The sequence below is a fragment of the Apteryx mantelli genome, chromosome 12 (genome assembly GCF_036417845.1).
Source record: "Apteryx mantelli isolate bAptMan1 chromosome 12, bAptMan1.hap1, whole genome shotgun sequence".
Lineage (NCBI taxonomy): Eukaryota > Metazoa > Chordata > Aves > Apterygiformes > Apterygidae > Apteryx > Apteryx mantelli.
Window position 1 is genome coordinate 14,629,673 of NC_089989.1, and position 23,867 is coordinate 14,653,539.

The following is a 23,867-nucleotide window of genomic DNA, read 5'->3' on the forward strand; positions in this document are numbered from 1 at the left end:
CTTTTCTCTCCTTCCCCCCGCCCCCCCCCCGGCTTTTTTTTGTTTTTTGCTTTTTGTATGTGTGCTCCGACGGGATTGGGTGTTTTTGGGGCGCCAGGAATAGGCTTGACTTTTGTGTTCAATAGTGCTCATGTCAGAAGAGGACGTGTGGAAATCTTCTTGGGTCTCCCTGCTCGTTGGGATTGATTTGGCTCAATACAAGTGCAGGTGGATTTTCAGGTAGTGTGTAGAATTCGGATTTTGTACGCTGCTTGGTATGTTCACCTTGCAATCCAAAGTTGGACTGGCAGAACTACATTTCATGTTTTGTCTGTGTTTCGAAGCAGACAAATCTCGGTGGGAGCTTTGTGGAGTACTCTGGGCTCTGAGAGTTGACCTTGGGTCTCACTGTTTTGAGCCTGACTCACAGTAGAGGCTGTTTAGGGCGTAACAGAGCCACAGTTAAACTTTTATTTTCAGTCAGATGACTAAATTTTTAATTAAATAATTCTGTTGCTCAGAAAGGAATAAAGGCAGGATGGTCATTTTAGCCTTCCTGGCTCATCAGAAGTAACAGGCTGTAAAATGGCTCACCCTTAGTCTGATTATTATTGTTGTTGTTGTTATTTTTTTTTTTTAAACTGTGAGCCCTTCAACTCGGCGGATCTGAATTTAGCCAATTCGTATGAAGCTGTTGTGAAACGAGGGTGCTGCGGTTTGCCCCCTGGTAGCAAACTCCCTGTAAATGCTGTTAGGGTTTACTCTGATCTTGGCTTCTAGTGGCCCCTCATGTCTGGAAGTTCAAGATAGGAGGATTTGGGAGCTTGGTAACCGGGCAGGTAGAATTTGACAGGGTTGGTGGGGTGCTTCCTAAGGTCCTAGGGCTTTTGACTCTCAGGCTTGAGAACCTGGCACTGATATAACTCTCTAAAATGAGACTAAAACCCTTTTTTTGCGTAAAAAGACCAAGCATTCACCTATTTTCTCTCTGCCTTTCCTGGCAGGAACTTCTCTCCATTACCCACTGCTGTTATACGATGGGAGCACTAGCATCTCTTGCCTTTGGAATACTGCTCCTAAGGAAAATTTTTACTTAACTTATACGTGGAATGCTGTCTCTTAAGATTTTTAGTTTCATGGATTCCTTTCTGCCCCTGGAGTTCTCAGTTTAATAGTTTCTAATTCAGTGTAGGTTTCTTTGCACAGTCTCTGCTGCTATTCCAAGCATCCTAAACCACTTATTCATTCTTCCCGATGCTTGTCATTGCACTCTTCTGTCCTAAATATAGGGTAGTATGCCAATGGGAGAAGCTTGAGAGTAAACTGAAGTGCTGGGAACACCACTGTTTACTCAGAGAAATAATCAGCAAAACCTTGCTGATTCCAAGTTGCACTGTTTTCTTGCTACAGGAATTTGTGCTTCTTTCTCTGGGAGCTGGCATAAATTCTTGCATAACTAGGATTTTTTTTTTTATGGGCCATATTAGCTTAGAAATGCCCCTTTCTTTAAGCCCTGTCCAAGCAAAGCAAATTCTGGTTAACTGTTAGTATTAGGCCTGATGAGTTGGAAAAAGTTGTCAGGCTGATACCAGTAAATCTGTTCTGAATCTTGCTGTATACCAATAGATTTTGTATGGTTTTTGTTAACCACAGGCAATTTTCTGCTCTTAGAAATGCCTGATGTTCATTGCGAGGTCAGGTGGGAAGCCCAGCGCTGTTTGTCCACTTCTCTTTACTGTCATCTCTCACTGTCCAGCGTGCTGGGCTTCGCTGTTCTGAAAAATGGATGTGGGCGCTTGACAGGTACAGTGAAACTACTCATTAGCTTGAACTCTAACATGCACGATTAGAGTGGGCGCAGATCTGATTGTAACTTCTCTTCCCGTGGACTGCTGGTTGGAAGGAATTCTTGTATGTCTTTTGCTGGCTGAGTTACCCTCCAAAGGTGAGGGGATGATGTTGGAGGGAGCATTGCTTCCTGATTAGTACGAGTGGGCAGCTGACAAGCCCAACTTCATGGTTGTGACCAGTGGTGTGGCTCTGAGAAGAGATGTACTTGAGGGCTTTTGCCTTAAAGACTGGTTTGCCCATGCTGGTCTGAAGAGAGAAGAGTACAGTACTCCCTGTCTACCTACTACTTCTGGTTTCTTGCTGAAGCAGTTTGGGGAGAGGCTGTGCTTCCAGCTGCTACAGCTGACAGACAGTCCTGGTTTGTGTAGATCTGCAATGTATCAGGACTTCCCTACTTTCCAAGGCTTAGTGTAGTTTGTTTCTCCTATGCAGGTTGCTTTACTAGTCTGGTAGTGACACCACGTAGCTGTTGCTCCTCGAGCTCCGAATACTTCAGTGGTGACCTGGGTGAAATACAAATAAACACACAATTGGATTGACCTAGCATATCAAAGATCTTGGTATGCTGAAAATGTTTGTTTTTAGGATGTTTGTGCAGTCTGAAGAGCTCTGTACCTTAAACCCAGTTTGCAGGGGACTGTGACCATGTTTAAACTGTGAAAAATAAAAGATCAACCCAAAGAATCTGTGCTTTTAGGGCTTGTTCTGTGAGATTGAATAAGTTTCTAGCAAACTATTAAAGTGCTGCTGGAAAAGAAGTTAATGTAATAACCTACCTGAATAAGCTAGGTAGATGCACTTTCTAATCTAATACCTTTTTTTATCCGTGTCTCTTTTTGCATTTATCCCTTGGCTTAGACTGTCTCTGGTTCAGCTCTTCTGGAAGAAAGCTTTCTCCTGCTAGTGGGAAGGATGGCTGTATTTATTTGATGTTACCAGCTCAACCCTGTCAAAAAGAGGGTGGCCCAACTCCCTTTGCCAGGCAGGTCCACTTTCTTCCTTGCACTGGCACTTGCTGGACCCATAAACAGATTGCTTGCATACCCAGCAGAAAGTTTCCTTGTTCTTTTGCGTGGTTTGTGAGTTGTTCTGCCTTGCACAGGAGTCTGATGAGAAGGAGACGGTGCAAGGTGAGCGGTGGGAGTGCATGGGTTTGTTATGGGTGTGGGGAGGAAATGGAGGCCTCCCTCTTCTGTCAGTGGTGACCTGCTCAGATGGGCTTCCTGTGTCTTGAAACCACAGCGTGAATTAAAATTAAAGCCTCTTGCCTGATGGTAGCTTCTGCCTGAGTTATTAGCTAGGGCACAAATGATATAATACACCCTAGAAATGCACCCTGTTTTCCTGCACACTGTGTCCTGCTCAAGGTCACCTCAGCCTGGCAGTGCTGGTTTCTGGAAGCCAGGCTTGATGTGTGCTAGGAAATTCCCCAGAATCTCTGCTGATAGCAGTACCACAGCCTTGTGGCTCTTCCATGTCCAGGATACCTTCTCTGAGCAGTGCGTTGGGATCCAAGAGCAGGAAGGGGCTGCTGGGCTTCCATGTGCTACTGCAGTTCCTTTTAGTGGCCCTTGCATGTGTCTAACTGCAATGGGCTTGCAACAGCCCCCCCCCCCCCCCAACTCTACCAAAAATAAATCTTCTGCTGTATGGCTTCCTAAGCTGTGTCCCTGCAGGCCATGCAAGCCCCAATACTGACGCAATTTTGATGGCTTAGGGTGAGGTGCAGTGAGCAGCAGAGGGTAGAGTTGTGTAGGATGGCTCAGCTGATGTAACAGCTTGCTGCTTTTGAAGAGGAAAGGTCCTAGTTCCACGTGCGTGGTTGTGGCCATGGTATTTGTCAGTCTTTTTGCTGGGCTGATTTTTTTTTTTTCCTGGGTGAAGTTCTTGCAAGTTAGCAACTGGAATCTTCTCACAGAAGGATCTAAAAAACACCAGAGCCCATGCAAGTGAGTGTAGAGGGGAAGCAAAGTCCAACCTGGAGAAGGAGGGAGAGGTGGGTATGGTCCTTGTGCTGGAGAGTTGGTAAGCTAGTTCGAGGTGAAGTACTGTGCAGTTGCTTGAGCCAGTCTTATGGCTTGTTGCTCTTAAATGGGCTCTTCTCCTTCTCTGCTTTCGCTGTGCCCTCTTGCCACATCCCAAGAGCCAGTTGTGGTGCTAAGCTGATGGATGCACTGATGAACAGATCCAGCTAAAATTGTCCCTTCCAGCCCCCCCCCCCCCCAACTCTGCTGGCTTAGGAAACTGGTCAGGAGGGGATCAGACCAAGCCCTTGGAGGCAGGCAGCCATTATATCAGCAGCACTATCTCACAGGATTGTGCTCTTAGCTATAACAGATATTTCTTCATCAGAGTTGAGTATCTGCATGGTTTCACTGGCCAGCAGAGATCCTATAGGCCTGCAGGGCTGGAGGGTGATTCTTGATGGGATTCAAAGTACATCGGCTCCAGCAGCCCTTCACATGCAGGGAAGGTGAAGCTTGGAAACAATGGTAGAACTTGTCCTGAACCTAAAGGTGAGCAGCGCTGCATTTTGTTTTGGGCTTTCTTTTTTTTTTTTTCTTTCTTGTTTTGTGGCCTAGCTGCAACATTTGAGGAGCCAGGATCCAAAATATTTCTGTAGTTGCCCATCTGACCCTCTTATGAATTGAGCCCTTCTCAGCAAATCTATCAGAACATACTGAATGAATACGCAAATTCAGGGTCACTATTATGACTAATGCATATGATCTGTATGTTCTGATAGATTTGCTGAGAAGGGCTCAATTCATAAGAGGGTCAGATGGGCAACTACAGAAATATTTTGGATCCTGGCTCCTCACAGCTATCCAACAAATTGGTTTAGAAACCTCTTTATGAAATATTTGATTTTTAAAATACTTCTCTTTAAGGACCTGACAAGTGACATTCCTCCGCTCCCTCCTTGGGGGTTGAAAAAGTGATTACAGGAGAGATTTTACTTTACTCTAACATAGTTATAGGTCATGCTAGTGTTGAATGCTCATAGGCTATGAATTCACACTGGGTCTTTTGGGCACTTTTCTTTTTTTTTTGAGTTGAATTGTACATTTAGACTTCAGAAAGCTTAATCTTCTGACATGTTCCTGATGGGTGGGGATTGGCATTCAGTAATTTTGATAAGGGTTTCCAGGAGCAGATAACTACTGGTCACTTGATATGAGCCCCAAGGGTTAGGGGTTGGTTTTGGATGAACTTGAAAGTAAGAAAAGGTTGACCTACAGTTTGAACCAGCAGTTTTTCACCTGAGTGGAAATCATGTTGAATTATGACAGGTGACATGAAAGTGTCTCATGCCACTGTTGCAACACAAGATCATACAGTGTCAGGGCTGTCTATGCAGCTGTTTCCTTGCTATAGAGGTACTGCTTGATGCCTATCAAATAGGCTTCGGTCAGCCCCTAAATGGGCTCTTTCAGACTCTTTGGGAAATGCCGCTCTTCCCAAAGCTTTCATAAGTCCCCAAAAGGATTTCCTGCTGTACGTGGCTTCTTTTGGGCTTTTTAGTTACAGGGGAGAGGGACCAAGATGCCAGAAATGATCCCTGTCTCTAGTGCTCAGTTGTTCAGAGTTTCAGGATGCTGTTCTGATACCTCTTTAATCAAAATGCAAATATTTGCTGAGTCTTGCCTGTATGACGTATGTGAGTCTCCCCTAAACTTATTCTCTAAAACAGCCCTCCAGTGCTGTTCTCCAGCTGAGAGGTTCCTCATGCTGACTTCTTGCTCCTTGTCAATAGAGAGTTAGTATCCTTCACAGCAAGGAAGAGTTCCACCAGGCCTTCTCCAAACATTGCAGAAGTTGAACTAATGGTGTAGAAATGTAATGTAAGATTTTTCCTGTTATCTTTGTTATTCCCTATCAGGAAGGTCTTTCACAGGTGTCAACTGCTAGGGGTGTATCAAGAGGCATTTTGAGACAGGAGGCAGAAAAGCAATATAACTGTGTGCAGATAGTGAATGCTCTGGAGCGATGTCTTCCTTTCTCTAAGAAAAAGATCTTCCTTCCAAGATCATCTTCCTCTGAGGATAAGGTACTTTGCTTTTTTCAAAGATAAGGGGTTCTTATAATAAGATAATCTTGCAATGAATTTACAGCTACAGAGTTTGATGCTAGTGGGAAAGCTGACATTGTGATGATTTTGACATTAGGTTTGTAATGATAAGAATATTCTAAGTTGAAATGATTTGGTCCCTATGCATGTCTGTCCCTTAGACTTTCCAGTCAGGCCTTGATATCTGTTGAGTGCCTGAGTTCTCTGTGCTATAGGAGTTATTTGATTCCCATGTGAAAGAACATGCACAGTGTTTTCCCACCCTGAAGAAAGTATTTCCAGTGGAATTCATGTAATAGTGTCTGAGAGGCCTGCATTAGAGGATAAAATATTATTCTAAGATCTTCTCTGAATTAAACTGCAGAATCCCATCAGGAAGGTACAGCAGTGTTCAGAAAACAAAGCAGCTTCTCAATTGGGGGGGGCAGGAAATGGGAACCTTTGCTGTTCAGGGAGAAGTTGCTGGTCTATTCTGCAGAGATCTCTATTGCCCAGAGTCTAGAAGTCAGGCAGCCAAGTCTCTTTTTCTACAAATTGGAGTTCTACCTCTACAGATACTGGCTAAACACCGATTGCATGTGAGGGTGGGACTACACTGGTTCAAAGGGACATTTTCCTCCTGTACTTTTCCTAAAATTCCCAAATCTCTTGCATATCCCTCTCCCAAAATCTTCAGCATCTTTTTCTTCTCTTGCATGCTATACAGTAGCACGTGCTTTCTGACATATTGAAAAGTACAATTTCAATACGGCCAACAACTGAGTTTAGTAGATGTAAACAACCTGTATCATTGGTTTCATTAGTTCTCACGTTGAATTCGTTTAAAGCTTCTGTCATGTCGAGTTTGTGAACAGAAAAGCTATTGTACTGGGTATGTAAGTGCTCCTGCAAGTTTTGGAGAGTATGCTCACAAAGCAGATCTTTGAGGAATCATCATGTGAGGAATAAAGCATCAGGAATAGGGTAGTAAGCATTATTATTTTAGCCATGCATCTAGGTCAGATCAGGGATTTTTCAGGCTGGATTTTGTTGTTGTTAGTAATATGGAAGTCACTAGAAGTGATTTGGATCAACAGTATGTAATCTAATATAAAGGTCTGTACCACAGTGCTGTGTATGTTTGCACAATATCAGTTTGATTCCTCCAGAGTGAACTGTTTAGCAAAAATGCCAAACTTCATATACTCTGTGTGGGGAATGCAGTGCTTCAGACGGTCTTTGTGGAAGCCCGTATTTTACATTCCTTCGTATGCCAGCAGCCTTGTGCTAGTTGATCCTTCAGGAAACACTTTATCACATCTTTGAATAAAACTTTGTTTGACTGTCAGGTTTCAGCCTTTAGAGAGCTATGAAGTTTCATCTTGTAAGAATAACCATTGCTAAGAATAAATATGAATCCCCTTCAGAAATGTACAGTAGAAACCAAAGCAACATGTTGTAACAGTACTGCATACTGCATACCCCCACATACCCTTGTTAGTAAGCTGTTTGTGAGAAAAGTATAATAGTTGGACTTTCATAGCCTTATAAAAACTTTGTAATCAAAGCTAACATGAAAAGGGATTAATTTGTTACTGGCAAAGGTGTAAAATTGTATATTGTGGACTTAAAGCCTTTGAGAAGGCATCAGTATTCCAATACGTTGTAGCGGTGATAAGCGGGGATAAAAAAGTTGTATGTGATTCTATCTACTTAACATGGAGGAGTGAAGTACTTTGTGATTACTCCGGCTAATTCAGGCGTGAAAAGGCTTGCTTAAAAGCCTAGATCAAAGGTGGACAAACTCCTGGTGTCTAGAAGCAGTATTCCAGACCTGTGGTAATGTTCAGTCACCGCCTCCTACTCAAACCAGTATCCCATCTCCAGTATCTCAGTGTTTCATGTCCCTTATTTCTAGAAACTGGAGTCATAACCTCCTCTTCCATCTCTCTACCATGTTAATTCTGTGCTGCTACATCAAAGCCTGCTTTTCTCCCCAAAACACAGCATGTGAGCCAAACAGGCTTTCACATTCCTCATCCCTGGAAACCATGTAGCCACAGCTCTCCTCCACCTTCTGCTTCCCCATGCTTGCCCTGTGCCCCAGCTGTGTTGGGAGCAGCTGCAGGGCTGTGGTAGGTTGGAGCCAGGACCTGCTGGTACAGGTAGGGCTGTACATGGCACGCAGGTGACTTTGTGACTCTTGCTGCACAAGCTGGATGCAGCTCCACCAGCTCAGCCTAGTCTGGCAGTCGAATATGCCTGGCCTGCAGGCTTCCCAGAGGAGAGGGGTTGTGATACTGTCTGGTGGTCACAGGAAGATGCCGTTTCCTGCAGACCTCCACACTGCAGCCTGGTGCTGTGTGCTTTGCCCTTGCATGACCTAGCTCAGCATCTTCCAGTCTTTTTCTTTTCCCTGAATTGCAGACTGCTGAAGCTTCCCCTGGAGGTGCATAACTTTGTATAGCAAACTTAATCCTGCTGGCTTCAGGGTAATCCTTTTTTCACCTTTCATGGATTTCTTGCTCACAGTCTGACATGCTGGTTGAAAACCAGTGACTTGATATGATTCTTCAGGAGATCACTTGATGTGGCTTCTCCCCTGCTTGGTAAAGAAAAGCAGAGAACAGAAGAACAGAGCAGGCAGTGAAATCTAGGATTCGATTTTCTGAAGTTAAGCTAAAATCATAATACTGCCGAAAGGGGAAGTTCTGCCCTCTCTCCCTTTCTGCCCTTGGCCACATGAACCTGTGTGTTTTGTGGTGAGCGGGTCAGCTCAGATCTGGCTGGAAAAGCTGTCTACCACCAACATAAGGGAGATCACAGAAAGCAAGGTTAGGTGCAAAGCTCTTTCTTGTGAGTGTCAGGAGGTCCGAGTGGTGACACTACACTCTTTTGGACTGGCACACTGTGTGGCTTGGTCACCCCAGCTGAGCACTTGGGGGAAAAGTCCTATTTTCTGGCTGTATATGGGAATTCAAGCTGGCTAAATTAAGCCCCTATGTAAGTGTTTATGGATACGATTCTTCAGAAGCAACTTATTAAGAGCGTGAGTCTTGTTAGTGAGATTTGTGCTTCTGACTGTAAGTACTACCTGTTTGGGCCTCTATTTCAGCTGTGCCAACTGGAGAAGGTCAGCTGAAGCAATGAGCTGGTTAAGCATGTGGCTAGGTGTTTCATTCACAGTGAATAAAAGCAAGCCTCAGTATTAATAGAAGCAGATGGCTCAGCTCTGCAGTCTGAATTGATGCGGGAATATACACTGTTTTCCTTTCCTAGCACGTTAACTTGTGCACGTTAACGATTCAAAGCTGACCCTGGTCATGTACAGAAGCTTGTGAGCGTATTGGTCTAAACTTCAAATTAACGGGGCACAAAAGCTGCCTAGTTCCCTGCTGGGAATGGAGGAAGGGTCCTGCCAGCTGCTACAAAGACATTGCTTTGGGAAACCTGGTGATGGAAATCTACCTTAAAGAAATGGTCCTGAGGATCAGCTGAAATAATTAAAGTGGCCACTCTCCTCCTGCTTGGGCCTTGTGGTAGCTGCCTGCTGAGCTGATTTCCAGAGTACTTTTAAAGGCAAATAGTTGTCCTGCTTACCTCAGCTACCCATCCTCACTGGAAAGGAATTATCTGTATTACCAGAGCTGGGAAGTTATTTTTCTTCTTTCCTTGGGCTTTGTTGGGGGGAGTCTACATTTGAACTCTTCTGGGTATAAATGGTTAATGCTCCTTTTGGAGCAGCAACAATGCCAAACTACTACTACTACTGCTTTCAGTGGTGATTCTGAAAGGAAGCATTGCCCTTTGGAGAAAAAGGTGTTCCAGCTGTCGTTAATGCTCCTGAGCAGACTGCATATTGCTTCAGGTCTTTATCTTAGACTGGTCTTCTGGACTGTGCGCTGCCCAAACAAGTTCACGGTGTGGAGAGTGTTCTTGTAGGAAAGAGATCTTGCAGGCAGCGTCTCGTTCCGTTTGCTGTTGGCAGGCTTTAGAGCAGTTCCTTGCATAAAAAAGTCACATGAGAAAAGCATTTAATGTATTTTTAGATGTCTTTTAAAGTGGCTTAGTGGCTGAAAAGAAACCTGTGTCAGGTCACTTGCCTGCTTGCTGCAGTTTGCCCAGAAGTGCTCGAGTGGACTATTAATGTGGAATAGATCCGCTCAGAGCCATCTGCTATGAGGGAATTGCCATGGTGCATGCTACCGGGATGCAGCTGCCTGTGGGAGGTGGCCATCGCTATCAGGATGTGCCATTTAGATGCTGGTCAGGACAATAGTGGGAAATGAATGGGAGATGTCCCGCTGAAACCAGTTTCTTTTCCCCTTTATCTCTTGGAATTGCTTAGGTTTTCTTTGGTGATTTTTGTGCAGTACTCTTGCAAGGCTTAGCATGGTTTTTAACAGGGTCTAAACCTAAGGTGCTCTATGGGCTCCTTTCTGTGAACAGCAGTAGAGCTATCCTGTAGCTTCTCGGTGAGCTTGAGCTGGTGCTGCTGAAAGAAGAGGTCCTGCCTTTCACTTGTGCTGATGCAAGGGAAAGAAGTGGTCTTACAGATCCAGCCAGGAAACTGATCCAGGTGCAAACCAACTTGTTTGTTTTTTTGCTGGGTTTCTTTAATATGTTTTGGTTCCAGTTCTCTGGGGCTGCAATGCTTGCGTTGGCACAAAGGGGAGAGAGGAGCAAGATGAGGAGGTGTGGAAATACTTCTGGAAGTAACACCAGCTTAAAATGCCTGTGAAGCTGACTGTAATGCTGATGCACGTCTTCCAGCAGGTTAGAGCACATCTGTCCCAGGAGGAAGTGTCATTTAGGGAGAAAGTACAGCAATTCAATTGGAGGAGCCGTCTGAGTCGTGCTGCTTGTGGGTCCTGTATTGCATGATCTCCTGAAATCGTTCAATGGGACATTGAATAGGAGAGTGCATTAGAGTAGAAAGGAAGCTTGATGCATTGCATCTCACTGTGTCAGAGATGAGAGCATAACTGTAAAGTGTGCACTGTGGGGGTAGAAGTTATAGCTGAAATCCTTGATTGCACATATGGGGTAAGATTATTCGCACATCACAATAAGTGCTTATTTGATGGATGGGCTGTACACCAAAGTCCCTCAGATTAGAAGAAACTGTTTTCTAGTAGTCATGCCCTTTAGAATAAGTGAAATGAATGGGAACTGATGACAGGTGAGGTGATTAGGAGACTTAAGCTAAGTCTCCTTTAAGAATAGCAGTATTTATATAACAGCAAACACAAAATATTAATGTAAATAGGAGAAAGCTGTGGGGTTGTTTTGTTTTTTACCTTGATGAATCTAGCTAAGGTGAATCTTCAGTGAGAGTGTAGGCAGGTGGGACAAGAGGGCTGGAAGGTGCTAGATTGCTCTCCTCGAGTTGTCTCTGAAGCATTTTTGGTCGTAAATTATGAAAGTCTTTATATAATGGGGTCTTATGTTGCTGTAATGTCACTTGCAAGATCATGTCTGAAACCACTTCTAGGTGCCACGAAATGGCAATAATACTAGTTATTGCATTGGATGGCAAGAAGGAGATGGCTCAGTGTGCCTCAGTGCTACTCCACAGAAATGTCAAGTAAGGCCCAAGTCAGCCACTGTTCAATCGCCTTCAGTAAATGCAGCAGTCAGCGGGGAATAGGGGCTGAATATTTCATGTCAGGACTTAAAAGCGATCACACAGAGGTCTGTGCACTGCTTGATACGTTGGACTAATTCAAACAAAATGTATTTAATCCAATAAAATGCAGAGTTGTAGGGAGGATAGGAAATGTCTGTCTTGTCTGCAGAATGGAGGATTGTCCTGTGAAGCAACAACTCTGAAACGGGTTTAGGACCTCTTGGGATAGAGCTCCATGTGGGCTCCCAAAGGCATGCTTTGGGAAAGGGCTGGAGTGCCTGGAGACAATCCAAAGAGCCCTGAGCAGGTACTGGAAGGGGATGATCTCTGAATACAGACTTGAGACCTGCTACTCTAGGACTGTGTCTAGATTTTGTGTGAACATTTTTGAACAATGTTTGCAATTGGAATATGCAGAGGATATCCAGAAATGATTTGCAAGCTGGAGAAAGTGCCCAGAGGAAGGTGAAAAATTTCTTCTTGTTTTTTTTAATGAACTAAAGAAACAGACATGAGACACCAAGGTTCAAGTATTGTCAAAAGGAGAAAATTCTGGCATGTTAGAGGATCTTCAGCTTTTCCTCAGTAAAGAGGCAGTAACTAGAAGAGGACAAATTCAAACCCAAAGAGGAGCACTTTTTTTCTTGATTATTTGCTAGGGCAATTAATAAATTGGAGAAATAGCTAGGGCAATACTGTAGCTTTCTCATCTCTTGAAGTCCTTGACTCAAGACAACTTGCTCTTTCCAAGGTTTGCTTTAATCAGGTGGGTGAAACTTTAAGGACCTGTATAACAGATCTCAGTAAATGCTGGCCTTAAGTCTGATGTGGCCACGTCAAAAACATAATCTGGAATTAAAATGTTGTTTCTTATATGACCAGCTAAACTAAATGTGGATTTAGCAAGCAAACTTGTTTTTCTTGTCCCTGTCACTTAAAATGAATTTGGCTGTGTTAAGAACTCGTCTGAGATGTCGATGCATCTCGCCCAAAGCCCCAAATTGCTGCTTAATTTGTGCTGCCTCAATTTGAGCCTGAGTTTCTGGAGCTAAATTTTAATTGTGAAAGTGGAAGCCTGAGCAGAGTGTGGTGTTTGTAGCTGAGTATGTTGATAAGGGTGATCTCCAGGGATGTCACAAAATCGGTACATTCCGTGGGCAAGCAAACCCCGTGATATTGTCTGAGGCATTTTAAAATCCTGTTAAAGCAGTAATTGTGATCCCTGAACTCTCAGCTGGTAATGAGGCAGGAGAATGTCAAATCAGACGGGTGGTTACGTATGCCACTGTTAGGAATGCCTTTTAGGGAGATCTGCGGTGTCGCAGGAATCTCTGACCCTCCCGTTGCTCCGAGACCTGCTGGCTTCTATTTGTGGGAAGGCTCCTAGAGCTGGGGGCTCATGTGAATTTTGCATGTGGTGCTAGGGAGAAGTATGTCTGGCATTTTGCCCTAGGCATGTTTCAGTGCATGTATAAAGGCCAGCAGGTTTCAGATGTGTTTATAAATTCTCCTCTGGTCCTTTTTAAGCCAGTGTCATAAATAGGTTGAGTCCAGTTGATCTGTCATTTGAAATGATGTAATGATTAAACTTGGCTTCACTCAGCTTTCATATATCCTGCTGTCTTAGATTTTGTTTTTCTGTTCCTTAAAGGCCTGAGTAATGAAGATACCAGCTGATACATTTAGGCCTTGAAAAAGTTAATTTAACAGAACTTGATATGAAGCAATGTTTCTTACAGTGAACCAGCACTACCATAGCCTTTCTCTTTTTCCTTTTGATGTAAAAGTTCATTGTGTCTGCTCTACTTTCCAAAGAGCTGGTCATGACTGCAGTACAGTTTAGCACTAGGTTTTACAGTTAATGCTCTTTGAAATAATTCCAATGAAGTTTGTGTTTTTGGTTTTTTTTAGAAGGACAGGAGGCACTGCATGGCCCTCAGCCCAGAGCAAGAGAGGAGGCTCGCGGATGCATCAATGTGCTGGCTTGAGCTAAGGTGGGTTTCTGAATGGCTAGAAAACCAGTGTAAAGCTCAGATTAAAACATTCCTCTGTCTGCTGGCATTTAATGTTTAGGTATTTTTATAGTTAACCTGTGAAGCTTTTGTGTACAAACCAGAGGTCCTGGGAAGGGATGAGGAACAAGCTATTTTTACTCCCTCACAAATAGGGCTTGCCGTGTTTATTTTAGACTCTGGAGCCACTTAGGCGAGTGCAGTGTGTGTGTATGTGTTTTGGTTTTTTTTAATAGTCTTCTACTGTTACTATCAGATAAAAAAAATAAACTCTGGGAATCACAGGAAAACAGGGTGCCCTTGGTGCACTTGACTCCTCTGAGACTCTGAGCCTTTGAGAGGAAGTTGCAGGGAGGAGTTAGTGACTAAATAGTTTGGCATTGCCTCTATTGTGCAGTGTTCTGGTGTCAGCCTCACCAGTGTGTCGGAGAAGGTTTTGCTAAGCCACCAAGCTGATGCTAATGATGGACTACATGCACCTTTATTGCATAAACTGCCCTGCAGAGTAAAAGCTCTGTAATAGTTGGATTAAAAAAAAAAAGTCATCAGCTGAATAACTTGAGAAACTTTTGGGAGAAGAGAGGGGAGAACTTGGCCATTAAGTGAAAGATTCTGCAGAGTGTCTTTTTCTTGCTTCTGCCTGAGAAGACATTCAAGTGTCCATGTTGACAGAATAGCTTTGAATCACTCCTTGCTGCAGAGAAGCTACCAGGCAGCAGGAGGTGAAATTAATGAGACTGGCTCATTTTGCTGCTGTCACCAAAGTCTGAGAGGGGGTTTAGGTTAGTCCCATCCTAAGAGTGGGAGGACCCAAACTTGGGCCTTGTCCTGAGTCCTGTGTGGCCTGTTCCCTGGTTTTGTCTAGGTGGTGTCTGTGTAGGAGTGTCCCTTTAATTGAAGGTGTGCTTTACTCAAGTGCACCTCAAACTTCTAAGCTGTTTATCCTGGTTTATTTTTAGAAGTTAAGAAAAGCGCAGCCAATGATGTGTTCACACTGTGGTGGCATGTACAGTTTCCAATTGTGGATCGGAGCCTCTTTGAGTTGGATGTTTTACAAACAAATAATGCAAACAGTCTAGATTGCAAGTACCTGCACAGGCCATCTCTCCTTTTGGTTAACCAAATTGCCTTTATAGCAGCTAGCTCAAACCTCCAAATTGGAGGATCCTGGCCAAGCCACTGCTGTGTTACTTCGCAGGGCTGGCTCTCCTCCTTTAGACTGCAGTTTTGAGATGTAACAGAGATATAAGAGGCTATTGATTAAGCAATGCACTGCAAAGAAACTGGTAAATCAATTAATAACTTAAGTAATAAACACCGGTGTTACTGGCTTGCAATTATATCATTTTGCACACTGTAAAGCATGAACTTTTGAACTGTAACGCTAGTAATTATTACTCTTCAATCTTATGATTCGTGCTACTACTGAACTATAAGTCTATCGCCTTTCCCTCCCATGCCGCTTAGTGTTAGGGTGCAAGTCTGTCCCTCTTTACCCTCCCACACTAAATCTTTTCTCCATGGACCAGATGGAGAGTGTGGGAAGTTGTCCAAAGGGGTTCCCTGTGGCATCCGAGGGGCTTGGGTCTGTGTGTTGGGGTCATTGCTGTCCGTAGGTGTCTGCACTGCTACCATCAGAGGATTCACACTCCTTTGTTCTTTACCTGATGTTATACCTTATTCTTCGTCTTTTTTTCTGTTTCTGAACCCACCTTTTCACTGCTTGTCCCTCCCTTTCTGTGCCCAAATGCCTCCCAAATGAACAATTTTATTACTTTTTCCTCATTGGTCTCAACTCTGCTACATCCATACTCAAAACTGGTGTTTACATTGTTGTTGCTTGGGCGATCTTAGCCTTATATCACTCTTACTGATACGGTTACCTAGGTACAGGTGCCCTTGCAAGGCTCCACACCTGAAAGCTCCCCTACAGTTTGGTTCGTCGTGGTGGTGTGTTAGTTACCTTACACATTCTCTAAGACAAATTGTTCTACTTTAGCCTTGATTCTTTTACTTCTGTCCAATTAAGCACAAGCAGTCTCTTACGTGTGGACAGTCTGCATACCATTGCAACAGATTAACATTTTTCATGCTGTTTTTATGTTCGTGCACCATCCTTACCCTCAAATTGTTTGAATTCCTCCTCTGGTTCCCTGGAGACGCCTTTGCTAGCTATGAGAACTGGTCCTCTACCAGGACTGCTTGCTCACATCTGCCCCTGAAGAATTTACGGCCCAAGTTGTAATGATGTGAAAGGAGATAGAGGGGTCATGTAGCATGGACGTTCCCCTTGAAGCAAAATGATGTACCTTCAGTCACGGAATATGAATAACCTGATTTAGCTGGTAATTCTTGAGGCATGCTGACAGGGAGTTACCTCCCCGCACTGATTTAGCCCAGCGCGCGTGCTTTCTTCCATCTGCCCAGCAGAGCTCATAAAGATGACTTCTGTGCATCCAGGGGTGTGTGTGTGTTTTCCCCCCTTTCAATAGCAATCAGCTTGAAGAGCTAGAGTTTTTGTGGTGAGGGTCGGTATTTCAGCTTGGTTAATCTCCAGTCAGTTGACTCGAGTCTGGCTCTCAAAAAAATAGGTGAGGCAGCCAGGCTCTCAGCGTCTGTTCTGCTCTCTGAATGAGTGCTTGGCCACAGATATGTGCTGGGGTTTTTTTGATTAAGTAGGTCTGGATTTATTTATGAATATTAATATTTTTGTACTGTAATGTGTCTATAGAAATCTGTTCTGAAGGTTAAGATACATCTCTCGTGCACCAGAATTTATATCCCTAACAGGATGAGAGGCAAAGCAACCATCAGAGGTTGGATACGGGCTCGGTCCTTTAAGTTGTCCCCCATTATTTGCTAGTGTTTTGGGCCTTTCAAAATTGCCGACTGCCATGTCTGGATTTTCCCCTTCCACCTGTCAGGCAGGAAGGGTTGAATATCAGTGTGGATCACTGTGTTCGGATTGAAGGGGTGTATGGTTTTAGACCTGCCTCTACATGGGCCTCTTGAAGTCTTTTGATACAAACTTGTCCTGAAGCTCCATATTTGCAGGCAAGATACCCAGGTTAGGATGTAGGATGATTCCTTTTCCCTCTTTACACCTCTGCCACTTTTTTTCTGGAGGAGAAGGCAGATCAGGGGAGGTTTGACATGCCTGTGGGGTAGCTGCTTTATTATGTACAGTACCTTTGTTCTGACAGTGTATACACTCCTCAAACTTAGCACCCAGGAATTACTGCTAGTTATATATGACTTGGTTTTGTCAATGACAAATATACCTAGTATTAGAGATGGTGTTGTTTTGCATTCATGGTTATTGGTGTATTTTTTTTTTGCTTGTTGACATCTAAAAGAAGAGAAATTAGATTTGAAATAAAATCACTTGTTGATTTGTGAACAAATATCAGTAGAGACCTAATGTTATAATACAGAATAAGCATAGTCTTGGACAAGCACCCTAGGAAAAAAAAATCAGTGACATTCCCATGTTATAACCTAGGTAACAGAGCACTGTGTTAAAAATCATCAGCAAATTTGGCCAACAGGGTTCAAGTCTCAAATTTGAAGCATTGCATTGCAGTTACCTAATACAAGTTTGGAAATGAAGTGACTTAACTTAAAATACGTATTAACAGAAAACATTCTCAGGAACTGGAATGCAACTGTAGTAATGCTTAAAATATCCTTTGAAAAGTCGTATTGCTGTTCAGCTTAAGTTTCCCAAATTTTATTTTCAACACGTAATTTCTGCCTTTCGGAAAGCTTTTCCCTTGGTGCATCGCATCCCTGGGCTGCCACGCAGGTGGGTTGGGAGGGCGCCATGGGTTAAGCCGCTGCTCTTGCCCGGCAGATCTGCTGTTTGAGAGCAGCGTGCTGGGCTGGGGCAGCTCCTGCGAGCCTCTTTGGCCGGCTGGAGCGGATCGCTAGCCCTGCCAGGGACAAGTGCAGCTGCTGACTGGCTCTCCTTAATGCTGCTGGAGGAATTCAGCCCTTTAGCCAAATGAATCACTCCTCCCTTTCTGGGATGAGGCAGCTCGTTCCCTGGCGAAACAGCCCTTGCTTGGGGTGCTGGCTGCCTGGGTCACAGCCTTCAGGCCTTCTCCTGCTCTGGCACAGAGGTGACCAACCATTGCATGTCTCAGGGAAGGAGCACTTCCCATGCATGCCAGATCTTATTCTGTCCTCCACTTTGTGTATCCTAAGCAGTGATGTACTTTTGAGGGGTTTGTTTTTGTTTTTTGTTTGTTTTCTCAAACTTGTTGCACTGACCTTTCTATTTGGGCCTGGCTTTTCCCATATTCTTTTCCTGGTTTTCTCAAAATTGGGAACTTAACTCCATTTTTATCAACAGAATATATTTAAGGGGCTGCTCTTGCCTCTTAAATAATCCTCTTTTAAAAAAAAAAAAAAAAGGAAACCCGAAAGATTGGGAGAGTGTTTCTGTAGCCACCCTATCACTCCTTTCTGCCCCCAGACCTGGATGGAGTTGAAATTTGTCACTGCTGCAGAATAGAGAGGCTCCCAAGGGCTTTGGCAAGTAGAGCTGTGGCTGTCTGTCTGAAGTCGTATGTTTTGCTTTCTGGGACAAAGACTACTTAGGCATCTGGATTGCATTGGGGATTTTAGGGGAAACGTAAATTATTAGTTTGCTGTGAATGGAGAATGACTTTGATTGCTTAGCGAGTGTGCTTTCACTAGCTTGCTACAGAACAGGCTAAAGCCTGTATTCTTGTGCTTTGGAAGGAAAAACTGGAAGTATAAAGATTGTTTTCTGTGTCCTGGGAACATGAGGCCAAGCAGACCTTTCCTGACCTTCTGGTGCATTGAGAAAACATGTTCATTTTATGGACAGTTAATTTATGGAAAGTTCCTGTTTAAATTTCCTCCAAGAGCCATAAAAAACAGAGGACAGCTGCACCCATTAGCCAGCTAATCAAATGCTGCTCACACCTGGCTAGCAAACATCTGAGCTCTCCCTTTCCCTTCACTGAGGCTAACTTTGGGCTCCTTCATAAGAGCAAGGATGATAACCCTGGGAAATACGGCTAAAAACTGCTCAGGGAGCCACTCTGTGGAGGGGATGTACGTTCAGTGCTCATGGCTTCTGGGGCTGTCCTGTTTGCAAAGCCTGCTCTTAGGGCTGGGCTCTATTCTTCAGGATCCCAAATCCAGGATAAGTTGGACTTTGTGTTGCATCCTTTTTAGTTTATAAAAGTGCTGCTGCTTTGGCCAAAGGAGAGGTACTGTATATAGGTGGAAATTACTACAGGCAGCCTAAAATGAAAAGCTGTTGGGTATCTTGCTCCTCTTCCAGGCAGGGGGAAAAGCACCTTTATTTTCCTTCTGCTTCTTTCTCCCTCTTTCCCCAAGAAGACAAATAAGCAGAAACTGTTAGACTTGTTTGCAGTTGTTTGTTCCTCTTTCAGTGAAAGAAGGTCCCTTTTAGAAGGGTGCTGTGACACCAAACCTCTAGTAGCCAGTATCTTTAGCTCGGTTTCCCAAGGCAACCGGGCTGATACGATTTTTAGTATGAATATGTGCTCTAATAATTTAGACCCTAAAAGCTAATTTTGATCATGTTTGACAGAGGGGTCAGGCTCTTAAAGACACTGATCTCTTAAGAGAATTCAGTGATAACTGATTAGGTAGAAGAGACGTGCTCTATTTGCCTTCTTGTTGAAGGCAGAGCTGTAATGTGAGCCCAGCTATATAACAGTTATACTATTAGTTGATAGACTATCCACAGCGGTGAAAGGCAGGCATGCATCTTAAGCTTCTTCTGTGATCAAGGCATTCACAGTCTATCTTATTAGAAAATAAAAGCGCCAAAGCTACAGGATACTAGGTTTGTTTGTTCTCCTGCACAGAATTTTTTTCCTCTTTTGAGAACAAGTAGGCTTGTGTGTGTGTGTGTGTCCCGTCCCCCCCTTCCCCACGCGCTTTGAGGCTCTACAATAATTTTACTGGTTTATTTATCTTAACCTTGCTATGTTAAAACTAACGTGAATAAAAGGCGAAACAGCCCATATCCAGAACCGAAAACCAGAATTAAGTTCCTGTTCTTTCAGCCACAAAAATCTTTGTTGCTGCTTTGAACAACTTCAGACAAATGCTTTTTACGTGCTGCAGAGGAGGCTGGAGGATACTGGAGTGCATTTTAACGTTCTGCGTATTTGAGTCACTTTGTCAGAAACCAACGTTTTAAAAGCCAGCGCTTGGGCAGAGCTGAAGCTACTGCAGCTCCGGGATCACGTAACAGAGATTCTCACCCTGGGATGACTCTGGGAGCAGGGTGGGAACGTGTTTGCTGGGAATTTGTGCTCTGGCGGCTGCAGCAACTGCTCTGCAGCTGTCCTTCCTGATCTCCTGGCTGTCCCGCTTAGCTGGCCCTTCGCTGCCGGGAAGGCAGCAAAGCCTTCATCCTTTTCAAAAGGCTGCCGTGTTTTCCCCCTTACCTCCCTTTTAGTCTAGGGTGTGGTTGAACGGTGCAGAAAATGACTTTGGGGCGAGTGGCTGAAGTGTAGAGAGGACTTTTCTGGAGCTCCCTGCATTATCTGAAGGGAATTTAATAGAGGCGCAATGGGAGCAATGATCAAAGGGGGAGCACTTAACTTCCATTACAGCTTCTTGCACGGTCAGCCTGTGGAAGGGTCAGCCCTTCAGGAACCTGTGAGGGCTCCTGGTATCAACTGCTCCAGCAGGTTCTCCAATCTGATGGAAGTAAACTGGCTTTGGCATGCCCAGAGCCTGAAATCTCTGAATTTTGTCTAAGCTGTGGCCTGTTTCTCTTCCTTTAAATCTCCTCTGCAACAGTTGATAAGCAGTTGGTCCCTTCTTGGAGAGAAAATGCTGCAGAAAGAAATGCCAGGAATGCGAACAGCAGGTGGGGACTGGCGGATGTACTTATCAATCATGACAGACTGACAGAACGGCTCATTCCTCTGAGAGCTGCTGTTTGCCTCTGGCTTGGTTTGTAGGCTGCCTCTCCAACCCCCTCCAGCCTCTGCTGGGGCTGAAGATAAGAGAGCGGGTAGCTCTCTTGTTGGTGCTGGGACTCCCTGCTCCAGGAGGTCAGAAGAAAGGGGACGCTGGAGGCAAAGCTTTTAGATCACACTGGAAGGTCGTAACAGCATACCTAATAAATAAGATGCCAGAGCTGGGGGACAGGTTTGGGTTTGCTTCCACGTTGCCTGTGTAGAAGACGGTGAGCTTGATTAGTTAACGAATCAAATTTGCTGTGCTGTTTTGTCGTTTTAAAATGTGGCTTCGCATCTTTAAGGAATCTGGAGTTACTTGTGTGGACAAACCCTATTTTAAGGCAGCGATACTTTGAGGAGATCACCTGAATTGACAAGTGAGAAGATGATACAGCTCCAGACTGCAAAACTGTACCTGTAGAGAAGGGAGAAGGACCTTGTAGTCAGTGGAGGTGGTTTGAAGGAATTCAGCCACAGTGTGAGCACTTGTTGACTTGGTGTTTGCTGCTCCTGCTTTTCGAGCACTTTGCACTTGATATTGGGGTGGTGTTCGGTAGCAGGACAACCTGATTTATGTGAAATAACAGGCTGCATGGTGGAAAGGCTTTATCCATTGATCTCTAAGCATCTTTCCTCTGAGTGTTGCTTGTAATATACACAGTCACAGCAAACCTGCTGTCACTGATGACATTATGGATGTTTTAGCAAGCCTCGAAGCTTTCCTTCTGGCCTACGTGCTTGTTTCAGAATGCTTGGTATCTGAATGCTTAGGATCCACTTCAGTTCTGTGTATTTTTTTTTTTTCTTGGAAAAAACAGAATAACCAATAGACTTTAAGTGATGTGATTAGACCTCTCCTTAAATGACTTCCTGGACATTTTGCTATGCTACTTCAGCCTGTCTGGATCAGGCTGTTTTCTGCAGTGCTTCAGGGCATCCATCTCAAGTCTCAGAATGATTTGGCTATCCTTGAAAGCCAACAGTTCGGTGGAATTCATAGGAACACTGCTGATTTAGGTAGCTGATAAATTTAAAAAATGAAGGCAATCTGCTGTAAGTCCTCTTATCAGGTTTTCCTCCAATTCTTTGTTTTTGTGAAAGAGCAGTAAAAGAAATGGCTTTCCCAAGTAAGAAAAGTAGTGAAAAACAAGGGTACAGTCAGTATTATGACACAGGATAAAACTAGATCACAGAAACATAACTTTTTGCAACAGTGAAATGTTATTTTCAAACTCTTGCTGCTCAGACACCTTGCCTAAACTGGGTTTGTATTTGGGCGGTCTTCCCTCTGCTTTTAAGTAGCTTAGATCTGGAGCAAAGGCAGTGATTTAGCATGTGATGATAATCATGGTGCCGTTTGCATTGCTACCTAATTGCCTTATGTGCAGCACCTTGCCTGTAGAATTGACAATCAGCTGGAGAAGGGAAGAAGCCTGCGCTGTCTTGCTGCTGCTGCTCGGCCCCCTCTGGCCTGCATTGAAACCCCACAGCCCTGTCGGCCTCACTATGCTGGATGCAGGGCAGATGGGGAGGAATGGTTCACACGGAGCTGCTTTTGGGAGGAATTATTAAGCAAAGGCTTGGAAGGAGCACAGCTTCGAGTCGGTAAGCAGTGAGGCATACACGTACAGTTGCTGTTAACCCCCTTGGCAGCTTCCAGAGAAGTCGCCTGCCAATTGTGGTGATTTGGTCTGAGCTCTGTGTTGCAGGACTTCCCTCAATTAAATCTTGTTTGAACTGGAATCTCTCACACTCTGGGCACAGCTGGGTAGGCTCTGTGCTACGCTTTTTCACAGGGTCGCCTGCTTTGGCTGCTATAGTAGTTTTTTTCCCTCTGCAGTCTTCTGTGAAGGAGGGAGTGTATAAGTGATGCTGGTCAAACCACCTGTTGTTGAGATTGTCTGACAGCTGAGTTGCATTTAACTCTCTGACTTAATTACTAGCTCTGGAATTTCCCATGCTCTGCATCTGCCTCAGGCTTGTTTTCCAGTTTTGAGCAAAGACAGTTCAGTTGTTTCCAGGAGTTAAAGGAAAAAAAAAAATGCATTAAGTTGTCAATATTAAAAAAAAAAAGAAAGAAAGAAACAAGCAAACAAACAAAACTTAACTGCTTTCATTGAGAAGTACTTGTGCTCCAAGCTTTGAAACAATGACTTGAAGATTGGCAGTGGGTTGTCTTGTTGCCAAGGATGTACCATCCCTTCTCCCAGCAAAAAATGGCCTGTATCTTATCTGGTTACAGGCATCTGAAAGATTCCTAGTTGACCAGTGTTTTGTAGACTTTATCTGAGTAAGTTTTTCAAAGATCCTATCTGTAAAGGGCCTCCTCCAGCCTGGGGTCAAAGAGGCTGAATAATTGCTGTGGGGGCAGCTGGTGCCACTGGCTTTCACCAGATTTGGGAGCAGCGATCCTGTCTCTCCCATGCTGCTGATGGTAAGGACGAACAACTTGCCTGTCCCGCGTGCAGAGAGAGAGCAAAAGTGGGAAAAGGAGTGGAGGATGGGAGTGAATTGTGGTGTTTGCTATGACCAGCTCACAAATTCTCATGTATTGATTTGTGGGGGGGGGGTTGTTTTTTTTAAACCCATTGTTGCAACCTTGATGCAATTGTTTGCATTACCTAGAGCAACCTAATGTATTGCTGAGGAGTTGGGAGATGGTGGTTTTTGGCTTAGCCTGCAGTAAAGAGCAAAATTCCAGGCTAGCATAAGGGTTTGAGGAAATGAGTGGTAGTCAGTCTTCTGCTAATGCCTGTGCTGTGGGAAGCACCACTTATCTTTGGAAGCGTTTTTCCTTTGTGGAAAATGGCTTCAGTGCTGTAGCATGGTTGTCTTTGCTTTGAACAGGCTACAGTAGTGTAATGACGGCCCTTTGAGGACACTGCTGAACTTGTGGTTCCAAAACTGCATCGTTCTTGGTCATTCTAGCATGCTTCTCCCAGTTGCAGTGTTGCTGTTGTAGCAGGGTTTGTTTGCTCTGCTGTACATGAATTAATGGCTGGAAAGTGCCCAGTAGAAAACTTTGCTTGAGGAGTTTGGTCTGTCCAGCAGAAAGAGTTAAGTGGCAGTGGAGCTTCAGTAGAAACCTTATCTGAATGAGGAGAAAGGTGGGAGTTTTTTGTGTGTGTGTGGCTGGCAGATGAATCCTACTGCCTTTAAATAAACCACACAGGTACTGCCTTACATGAAACACCTTCAAGATGTTAGTGAGGGCATCCTTTCCTAGCCCAGACAGGGCCAGTGCAACTGGCCTGTTGTTGATCCACCACGCAGCAGGTAGTGATGGTGGTGCTCTGGTGCAAACAGAGCGTGGCAGGGTTCTGTCCTGATCAGAGACCTGTTCAAGAAGTGAGTGCTTGGTAGAT

The 23,867-nt window shown here is 44.3% G+C and overlaps 1 protein-coding gene across 1 annotated transcript in view; it reads left to right on the plus strand.

Moving 5' to 3' along the window:
- The window catches only part of DAG1 (dystroglycan 1), a 61,193-nt gene that overhangs the window by 714 nt on the left and 36,612 nt on the right, over positions 1 to 23,867 (plus strand). The window contains exon 2 of the mRNA XM_067303291.1: positions 13,422 to 13,504. The gene's annotated coding sequence lies outside the window, so the exon portion shown is untranslated. The remainder of the gene's footprint in view (positions 1 to 13,421; positions 13,505 to 23,867) is intronic.